The 9871-nt window shown below is 38.8% G+C and overlaps 1 long non-coding RNA gene across 1 annotated transcript in view; it reads right to left on the bottom strand.

Moving 5' to 3' along the window:
* The window catches only part of LOC109583932 (uncharacterized), a 5114-nt gene extending 3487 nt beyond the window's left edge, over nt 1-1627 (bottom strand). Inside the window, exons 1-2 of the long non-coding RNA XR_002185782.1 lie at nt 1617-1627; nt 60-62 (exon numbers count right to left, since the gene is read on the bottom strand). This is a non-coding gene — a long non-coding RNA (uncharacterized LOC109583932). The remainder of the gene's footprint in view (nt 1-59; nt 63-1616) is intronic.
* Nucleotides 1628-9871: the final 8244 nt, after the last annotated feature.

The raw sequence follows: 9871 nt of genomic DNA, 5'->3' as shown, positions 1-9871 counted from the left end.
AATCCCACAAGTATGAATATACTTAACTACAGGCCGCAATAATTTAGTGAAAATATAACAAGCTGTGGATAATCCAAATGGTAGCACAGTAAACACAAAATTTGTCCTCCCACTGAAAACCTAAATAAGTCTGATGCTCAGAGTGAATATCTACACGATGGTACCCAGATTTTAAATCAAAAGTAAAGAAATAGGCATCTTCCTCAAAGTAATCTAAGGCTGTCTTAAAATCTTCATACTTGAACCTGCATTTCCATAAATACAAATTCAGGAATTTCAGGATAATAACCAGCCTCTTTTTTTCCGCAGAATTTTGTACACCTAACAATGGGCTACATATAAAAGATTTCTGATCAACAACTTAAGCACAACTATTATCAACAAGTTTTTCAACTGCTTCAGTAACAAAGACGTTTTTAGTAGAACTGTGGTTAGGGGCACTGAAACTAGGAGGTGAACATATAAGTGGCAATCTATAACCGTTCTCTATCACATCTATTATGTAGGGAGTGGCATCATGCCAAAATAAAATATACTGCTTAAGACGCCATTTTACATCCTCCACCACATGCTCACTAGCCTCCCAATATCTACATGATAAATCAACATAAGTATCATCACTCAATGGATGCTCACCACACCCATCTATCTCATGCTCGGTATAATTACAACTATGGGAAGGATACTGAGGTGATGACAACTTGGGGCAGCAGCTCTGAAGGTGACCCATCTCGCTGCACCGAAAACAGAAACCAATTGGTCTGGAACCACCAGCGCTACCGAAACTTCTACTAGTAGATAGGCCCAGTGAAAAACTTCCCCTGATGGGCCAACTGCTTCTGAAATGCTGCTGGGGTGTCCTAACGGTAGGTGCTAGAGCTATTGGTTTGGAAACCGACTTTTTCTTAGTAGCTGAAGATGCAGCTGCTTTATCCGCTTTAGCAATACGCTTTTTGTCCTCCTTGTTCTCTGCCAACGAATCTGACTCATATTCTTTCACCACCTTCCAACCTATCTCTGATCTGTCTGCCATTTTAATTAGTTTTTGGCAGTGGGTAACTAGTTTCATACCTTCGTCCAGGCTCTTTTTGGTCTTGGCAATAGACTGGGTAAGAGCTTCTGGTGGAACGGAAACTGCTTCAGCAACCAAAATAGAAGTCCTCTGTAACTGTTTCGAGGACTCTCGTAGCTGTTCCTCAATCTTTTCGGCGAAGACGAATTGGTCCTCGTTGCCTTTACTCCTGAACTTGAGGATGGATCTGTCTATTTTTGTTTTTTTTGAAGCCAGCTCCGCTACCTCGTCGAAGCGGCTGGATATCCTTTCGAACAAGGCAGCATTCTGTTTGTTCGTATCTTCTATAGACTTGGTGAGTGCAGCAACTCTTGCTTCCATTGTAGATCAGTTGATTGAAGATAAATATGAATTAAAATGATCTGTAGCATCTGCTTGCACTGTAATGCTCCATAGACTGAACTCTTGACCTATATGCAGGGTATATATAGATACCCCTGCCAAGCTCCACCTATAGGTGGGTCAGTATAATATTATACTTAATTTTTATGGGAGCTTATTTTCTGCCTAATAATTCATTGCATTCAACCGTCAGAAAATATACAAGAGATCTAAAATCATACCAAGAATATTGCAAAAGAGGCAGAAGAACAGTGTATATTTTAAGAAAAATTTTCTAAAATTAAGACAAAACAGAAGTGCTAGATACAATCTAGCCAAACCAAAAATTGATCTGAAGTACAAATACATAGCAATAATTAGACAAAAACTCGCTAAAAATATAGGAGTACAAAAGCAATTGAAAGTTGCTTTTAATATTGACAAGTCTTTGCTGATTGCTGTCACGCAGTCGGGTATTAATCTAATTGCAGCTAGGAGACTTGTTGCTGTAATATTAAATATACGTAGACATTTGCTGGAATGCTTCTTGGGGTGATTAAAAAACTTAATAATACATACACTGGCAATCGGGAGTTTGGTCTTTCCTATCACGTGGCCAGTTGTGAGCCACACTTTTACCAAGCATGCTATAAGATGCCCCATCAACTGTCAATAATGATACTTTAATTTTAGCCGATGATGATTTAGCAAAACTTATTGACGGTTGTTTGGATGACGATGATGAAGAAATTTTAAGCAAAGATGCAGAAAAAGACATACAAAATGACAATGTTGTTACTAGCGACACGAAAGATAAAAACGATGTATACAGTGGTAAAAGGGTTAAAAAAAAAGAACTGTTAAAATTGCATGTACAGACAATTGTAAACCACTGACAGATTTTCAAATCGAAACAATAATTTAAAAGAAACATTCAGTAAACGTGCTAAAGAATGTCAAAAAATTTTGAGAGACAGATACAGGTTGCCCAAATGAGCATTGAAACAGCCAACAGTGCTACCAGTACTGTCGTGGAGGAAGCAACCGATGAGGACATTTTATGCTTCCAGTCTTACACGATTCAGAACATGAATTCAAATTTAAACAACGGGAGCGACATCCAGCAATACAAGATGACGCATGTCAGGGAAGACCCACATAATAACAGACAGATGCACTTGGATGTGATTTGCTTTCCAACTCTTTTTCCAACTGGGAGGTTTGGAGAGTATCATCCCAGGCCAGTGAATCTAAATTTAGCTGAATACATAAAGTCTTGAATTTTGAGCGAAGACTCTTGATATCAATTGTGCCTCTTGTACTATCTAACAGATCAAGGAGTTGAAGGGTGGCATATTCAAACTGCTCAACACAGTGAAAGGTCCCTCCATAACTGCTGCACAGTTTGTAGACCAAGTCAAAACGAATGGTGAACTTCTTAAAAAGAGTCTCTGTACCATGATGAACACTGTTCATGGCTCAAATCAATACTGGTACCTGAGAAGTGAAGTGAAATGCATGATAAAAGAGTTTGGGTCTCGCAATTTCTTACTTTTAGCTATGCAGAATACACCCCTGAAGACAATAGAGAGTACTTGCACAAGGTAAACACTGTCCCACCGTCATATAACACTGGCAAACTCTGCACAAAAGATCCCGCGTCTGTATCGAGACAGTTCTTTGTAAAGTTTAACGCAATGTTTAATAACTAATTAATCAAGGGACAGGTTTTGGGCCAGGTTAGCAAGTTTTATTACACGAGTACCAGGCCAGAGGAGCTCCTCACTATCATTGTTTAATCTGGATAGCTAACGCTCAAGAGGTTGGTGAGAGTAGAGCCGAAGATGTCATCAGATTCACAGACGAAAGAGTAACTTGTAACTTACAAAATAAAGATACCTGTCCACAGTTAAATGAAATTGTTACGAGGTACGAGTTACACAAGTGCAGCACTTACTGTAAGAAAAAGAGAAAGTTTAGTAAGAACGTATTTGTTACAAAGTGCAAATTTGGCTGTCCTCGCCCGATTTCTAAAGAAACGGTACTAAAAAATGTCCAACAAAGCATAAAAGCAGAGAAAAGGATATATCACCTTAAACGGAGCGAGGAAGAAGTGAGAGTCAGCAATTACAATCCTCTGCTTCTGTTGTTATGGAAGGCTAATATCAATGTATCCTTTACCAATGAGTGTTCTCTAGCTCTGGCCGATTATGTGTGGCGACGTAACAAAGGCAGAAAGGAGTCACATGCAGGATCTCTGGCAAGACATCTTAGATGATAAAGGCATCTACAGTAAATTGTTTAGAATCGGCATAAGATGTTTCGACAGCCGACCCATTGGACAATACGAAACATGTGATATATTACTCAGCGAGCCACTTTTTAGAAAATTGAGAGAAGTATCATGGATCAATGTAGAAATGACGCATAAAAAAAAGAAATTTAACAAAGAAACTCAGTGAAGTTGAAGAAATAGCAGCAAACGATCCATCAACTGAAAACTTTTATGGGGAGGGCCTTTTTACTCACTTTTATCCAAACAGAGCCCAAGAACACGAACAATATTGCCTTTCTAACTTTGTAGCCAAACTCACTTACAAGGGCAACGATAAAAATGGGAAACGAATCTATAGACCTCTACAGAAAGAACGCCTTCCTAACTTTATTGATTTTGATGTCTATAAAGTAAATCAGAGAGACAGTTTCTATTATGCCATCAGTCTCCTTTTCGTGCCATTTAGAAATGAGAATGAATTAGTCAAAGATGGCGAAACTGTCCAAGAAGCATTTGATCGCCACATTGGTGACGACCAAAGGTGAGTCGAAGCAAATGAGAATTTCAGAAAGTTGCTCACATGTTGAGAAAAATTAAAAGACACAAGATTCCAGAGCAGCCAACAGAGAAGACAACGATCCACAACAAATGGGACAGATTAAAGATGCAATGAATGACGTGAGAGATATGGACACTGGATCTGGTCTGACTCTACAAGAGAATTGATGCTAAATGTAGACCAGAAATGCATCTTTGATCATGTAAAAGCTCATCTGTTGAGGCAGATTCAATACGAAAAGAAATTGAAACAAGAGAAAGGGCAATCAGAAAGTGTGAAGCCATTGCACTTGTTCATCAGTGGTGTAGGTGGTACTGGTAAATCTTGTCTTATTGAGGCAATTAAAGCACTAGTCAAAAGCCTCTGGTCAACACTGACCCAACAGACATGCAGTCTGTACTCCAACAGGCTTAGCAGCTTACAATGTGGGAGGTGTAATGGCACAGACTGTTTCAGCTGCCAATAGAACGTGATGAATAGTGTGCTTCATACTGGTCAATACCAAAGGCTAGTCACAAAGTAATGAAAACTGAACTTCAGGATCTGAAAATGGTAATCATTGATGAAGTGTCTATGGTTTCTAGCCTCAATTTCACTTACCGTAAATGTTCAAAAAGAAGCCGGGTTTGAATAAACGCCTGTCTCAAATATAAGCAGGGGGTCTCCTCCATTTTCTTTAATAAACGCCTTTTTCAAATTGACGCCTGGGCGTGGTCAATGCATGTAGGCGTGGTCAATGTGTATGGGCGTGGCTACACGTGGAATCTAACACGTGGCTAGTTAGGCAGAAAAGGAGAATGTCTCGTAAGTGCTATGATGTTTCTTTTAAGTTAAAAGCTATAGCTGTGGCAATAGAAAAGAGTAAGGAAGCAGCAGCTAGAGAATATAAAGTCGACCCGAAACGAATCAGAGAATGGTGTTCTAAGAGGCAACACTTAAAATGCTGAAAAGGAAAGGTAATAGCAGTCGTAAACGTTTAGCAGGAGCTGGAAGAAAGCCACTGGATGAAAACATAGAAGATGAATTATTCGATTGGATTGCTGAGTTAAGAACCCGGAATGTTCGTGTAAGCAGAAGAATGATCAGAGAAAAGGCAAAAGCACTAGCTGACCCACTTGGTACTGATTTTAAAGCAAGTGTAGGATGGCTAGGACTGTTTATGAAAAGGAAAAACCTCAGTTTAAGAAAGAAGACAAGCGTATGTCAGAAAACACCTGAAGATGCCATTTCTAAACTTGTCACCTACATTATGCACCTTAGAAGACTACAGATTGCCCATAAATTCGCTCATTCAAATATTTTTGCTATGGATGAGACAGCATGTTGGATGGATATGGTGTCCGACCCACTGTGGATTTTTGTGGTGCAAAGTCTGTTCCATTAAAAACTAGTGGTCATGAAAAAGACCACTTTTCTGTTATCTTAACTGGCCGAGCTGATGGTAGAAAATTGCGTCCTTATATTGTCTTTAAAGGCAAGGGAACTCGTCTTATCAAAGAGTTACAAAAGATTCCAGGAGTAGTGGTGAAGTTTAGTGCCAATGGGTGGATGAATGATGGGCTGATGAAAGATTATCTTCATTCAATAATTGGCTCTTTTTCGTTTAGTAAGCGCTTATTAATATGGGATAATTACAAATGCCATATTAGCCAGGCAACCAGAAAAGAAACGGACAAGATGAAACTTCACACAGCTACTATACCAGGTGGATGTACAAAGTTCATTCAAGCACCAGATGTTGTGTGGAATGCTTCCTTCAAAAGTCATCTGAGAAGGAGTTATGACACTTGGCTATCAGAACCATCAGTGCACAAGTACACAAAAGGGGGAAATCTGAAACCACCATCTCGTTCCGTGTTGTGCCAATGGATAAAAGAGGCTTGGAATGATATTCCAGAAGAGAGAATCAGAGATTCCTTTCGCAGTTGTGCAATCACAACCAAAACAGACGGTAGTGAGGACAACCATATCCGTTGTTTTAAGGCTGGACAACCTTGTGAAGCTGGAGGAGAGGAGTTACTTAAAGAAATGGAAATACTGAATGTAGATTCTCAGAATGCAGATAAAGATCCGTTTGCTAGTGATGTTGATGAAGAAGAAACTGAAGAGAATGAAGCCTGTATAGATGACACTGATGATTGTGATGATGAAACTACTTCTGACGAGGAACAGTAACTAATATTTATTTTACATGCACACATTTGATTTATCATAAATTTACAATCAAAGCAAAATCATTTATCATAAATTCATAATTAAAACAAAATTGTTCTAATATAGTAAATTTGATTGGTATAAATTATTATGATTGAGTATCTACTTGGCTAAGTAACCTCTTCAACTTCTTAATCATTCTTTGTGATCCACAACAAACATAATCACAAGGTACCTCTAAACCAATGCCTTTCCTTCTTTTCCCAGTGACAACAGACTTTATACTACCTCCATTCCTAATAAAGAACCAGCACAATGGAGGTATTTTTTGAGGCATGTGACCAACAATATCACCAGCACTTCTGGTTAAGGCAATAGCATGTCTATCATGTGGGTTGTCTTCTTCAATGTTGGCTGTCAGATTCTCACTTATATATGGTGTCCAAGTCTCTTTATATACATGATGACCTCTGATTACACTGCTGAATATAAATGTTTCTTCTCTGGTGGCCATGTTTTTTGGGTGTGGTCATTATTGATAATTTTTAATTATTTAATAAACGCCTGTCTCAATTAAACGCCGGTCTCAAATAGACGCCTGTCTCATAACCTGATTAAGGAAATAAACGCCCGGGCTTTTATTTGAACATTTACGGTATATATACATGAGAATTAATGACTTATTTGAATCAGATGAATGGTTTTGTGGTAAGAAAGTCCTCTTTGTTGGTAACATCCTTCAATTGCCACAATTTTGTGGCGAACCAGTGTTTGACAAAGTAACAGCATCAACAATGAAAGACAGACTTGGTAGTATGGGTGCAGTGAACACATGGTGTAATACAGTCACCTATAACAAATTGACTTCTAACGAATGACAAAAAATGACCAGATTTTTTCAGAAATGCTGGACAAAGCGAGACAGGGCCCCCAGACAATCAGACTCTCACTACACAGTGGTTGAGAATCTGGGGGGGCAGGGTGGGCTGGAGCCCCCCCCCCACTTTTGATGCAGGGGGGCCCAGCCTCCCCACATTTGAGCAGAGCCCCTCATGCTTTGATATAGGAGCTCTGCCCCCAATTTTAATAATTGCTTATTAAACCTGTAGTTATTAACTCAACCCAATTTATTAAATATTATTAGTGTTAACAGCTGCCTCAATTCATTTCTTTGCTTTTCAAAATCACTTTTCTATCATATTGAGTCAGAAGAGGCCAGCTCAACAGACCTTGTCATCAATGTGGAGCAAGGTGCAAAGGACAGTGGAAGTACACAATTCTTCTGGAGTTATTGCTTGTGGAAGTGGAGCAGCTCAGCCTCAGAGTCAGTGGGCCAACAGCAAGGAGAAGTTAATGCAGAAGAACTTCAGGAAGAAGGCCAGGAGACTAAGGATTAGGAGACTGATGTAGATCAACTTTAATCTAATTTGCCAATCCTAACTGAACTGATGGTGACCAATCTCAAGTTGATCATAATGATGACAACACTATATGTTGTTTAGGAGACTGCTGCTCTAACTATCAGGTACCATATGAACCGAGCAGTAAACAGTTACTTCGAAGTTTGTCTCATAGCAAAAGAAATTGTCAATATGATTGGATAAAGAAATTTTCATGGATAACTCTTTGTTTGACAATTAAGAAAGTATTCTGTGTGTACTGTTGATATGCAAACTTGCACAACCTTTTCACCTTCAGCAAATCACTGACAAAGCTTTCAGTACAAGCGGTTTCAACAATTGGAAAAAAGCCATTTAGAAGTTTAAGTGTCATGTGTTCTCTCTGGCACATAAAGAAGCATGCGCTAAATGGCATGACCAAGAAGGTACTTCAATTACGACACAATTAAGTTCACAGGTATGTCATTTACAGCAACAAAGAAAACAAGGCCCCTTGAGAGAGATAAGGGCTATCAGGTATCTTGCTCGTCAAGCTATTCCTTTCCATCACCACATTTCTGCTGAAGGTAATTTACATTAACTTCTTATGTTGAGTGAAAGTGATGACTTTGTGAAATCATTCTTAAAAGAGAACCGTTTCACATCTCATCAAGTTATTAATGAGATTATCACATTGGCTGGTCAGTCAGTATTCAGAGGTGTTGAAATGTATCAAAAGTGTTAATGGGTCAACGTGGTTTTCTGTAATAGCTGATGAAGCTACTGATGTAGCCAGTAATGAACAAATGAGTATAGCGATAAGATGGGTAAATGACAAGTATGAAGTTAGTGAAGATCCAATTGGATTGTTTAAAGTTCCCAATACAACTGCTGAAATGCTATTTAGCCTAATTAAAGATGTTTTGATGAGATATAGCTTACCAATAGGTTTATGTATAGGGAAGCATATGATGGTGCCTCTAACATGCAGAGGGTATAAGATCAGGTGTGGCTACAAGATTTTGTTCTGAAGTGCCTGCAGCTTTATCAGTGCATTGCTTTGCTCACAATCTTCATCTATGTCTCCAAGATGCAAGTCAGAAATTAGTCTATATCAGAGATACTTAATAACTGTTCGTGAGATCAGCAATCTTATTCGCTATTCACCAAAACGTCTTCATCTTTTTTCTAACAAATTGGATAATTCAGATGAAGGTGTCACTCTTAAGCCACTATGCCCAACAAGGTGGACAGCTAAAACAGCAGGTCTTGAAGCTGTTTTGAAAGATTATGAGGTACTTACAGAAACACAGGAGGAGATTGATGAATCAACACATGATGAATATGGAATGAAAGCTGGTGGGTTGCTTCAATCTCTGGAAAAGTTTAGTACCTACTTTGGGGTTAAGCTATGCCACCTCCTTTTCAGTGCAACTGAGCAGGTATCTTCAACACTGCAAAGGAAGGATATAACATTATCAGAAGCTCTTTAGATGATACGTTCTCATGAAATTCTACAGCAGCATTCTAACAGAAGCCCAGAGTAAAGTCACCTAAATTACCTAGATACAGAAAACATCTTGCAAGATGCTTAAGTGGAACTGACCAGCACAGGTATTTTTCTCCAAAGGAGTACCACCGGCAACAGTTTTATGAAGCATGTGAGCTACTATACGGAGAATTAGTGACAACATTTGATTCTGAGCTTGTTTCTCCTGTATTATCCAATTGAAGAAATGCTAGTTTCAGCTGCCAACAATGAACCATTTGATAATTATCTGAAATCTTTTGGTGAGTCACCTTTTAAGGATGACGTTAGCATATCAGACCTGAAGAAGCATCTTTTGATGCTGCCACATGTAGCCTTAAGGGCTCTACCTGAAGTGAAAACTGTGACCTCTATCAGGACTATATGTGATACAATGAATAGCAGCAAATCATATCAAGACATGCTATCATCTGTACATCTTCTTTTATGACTATATCTAACATTTCCAATTGCTTCCGCAACATCTGAGCGTACTTTTTCAGCATTCAAGAGACTGCTAACATCAGCAAGATCAAGAATGACTGAAAAAACTTTAAACAATTGCTTACTGTTACATATACAT

This window comes from Amphimedon queenslandica, unplaced genomic scaffold (genome assembly GCF_000090795.2).
Source record: "Amphimedon queenslandica unplaced genomic scaffold, v1.1 AMPQUscaffold_13265, whole genome shotgun sequence".
NCBI lineage: Eukaryota > Metazoa > Porifera > Demospongiae > Haplosclerida > Niphatidae > Amphimedon > Amphimedon queenslandica.
The sequence above is the reverse complement of the archived record's forward strand: the minus strand, read 5'-3'. Positions and strand labels throughout refer to the sequence as shown.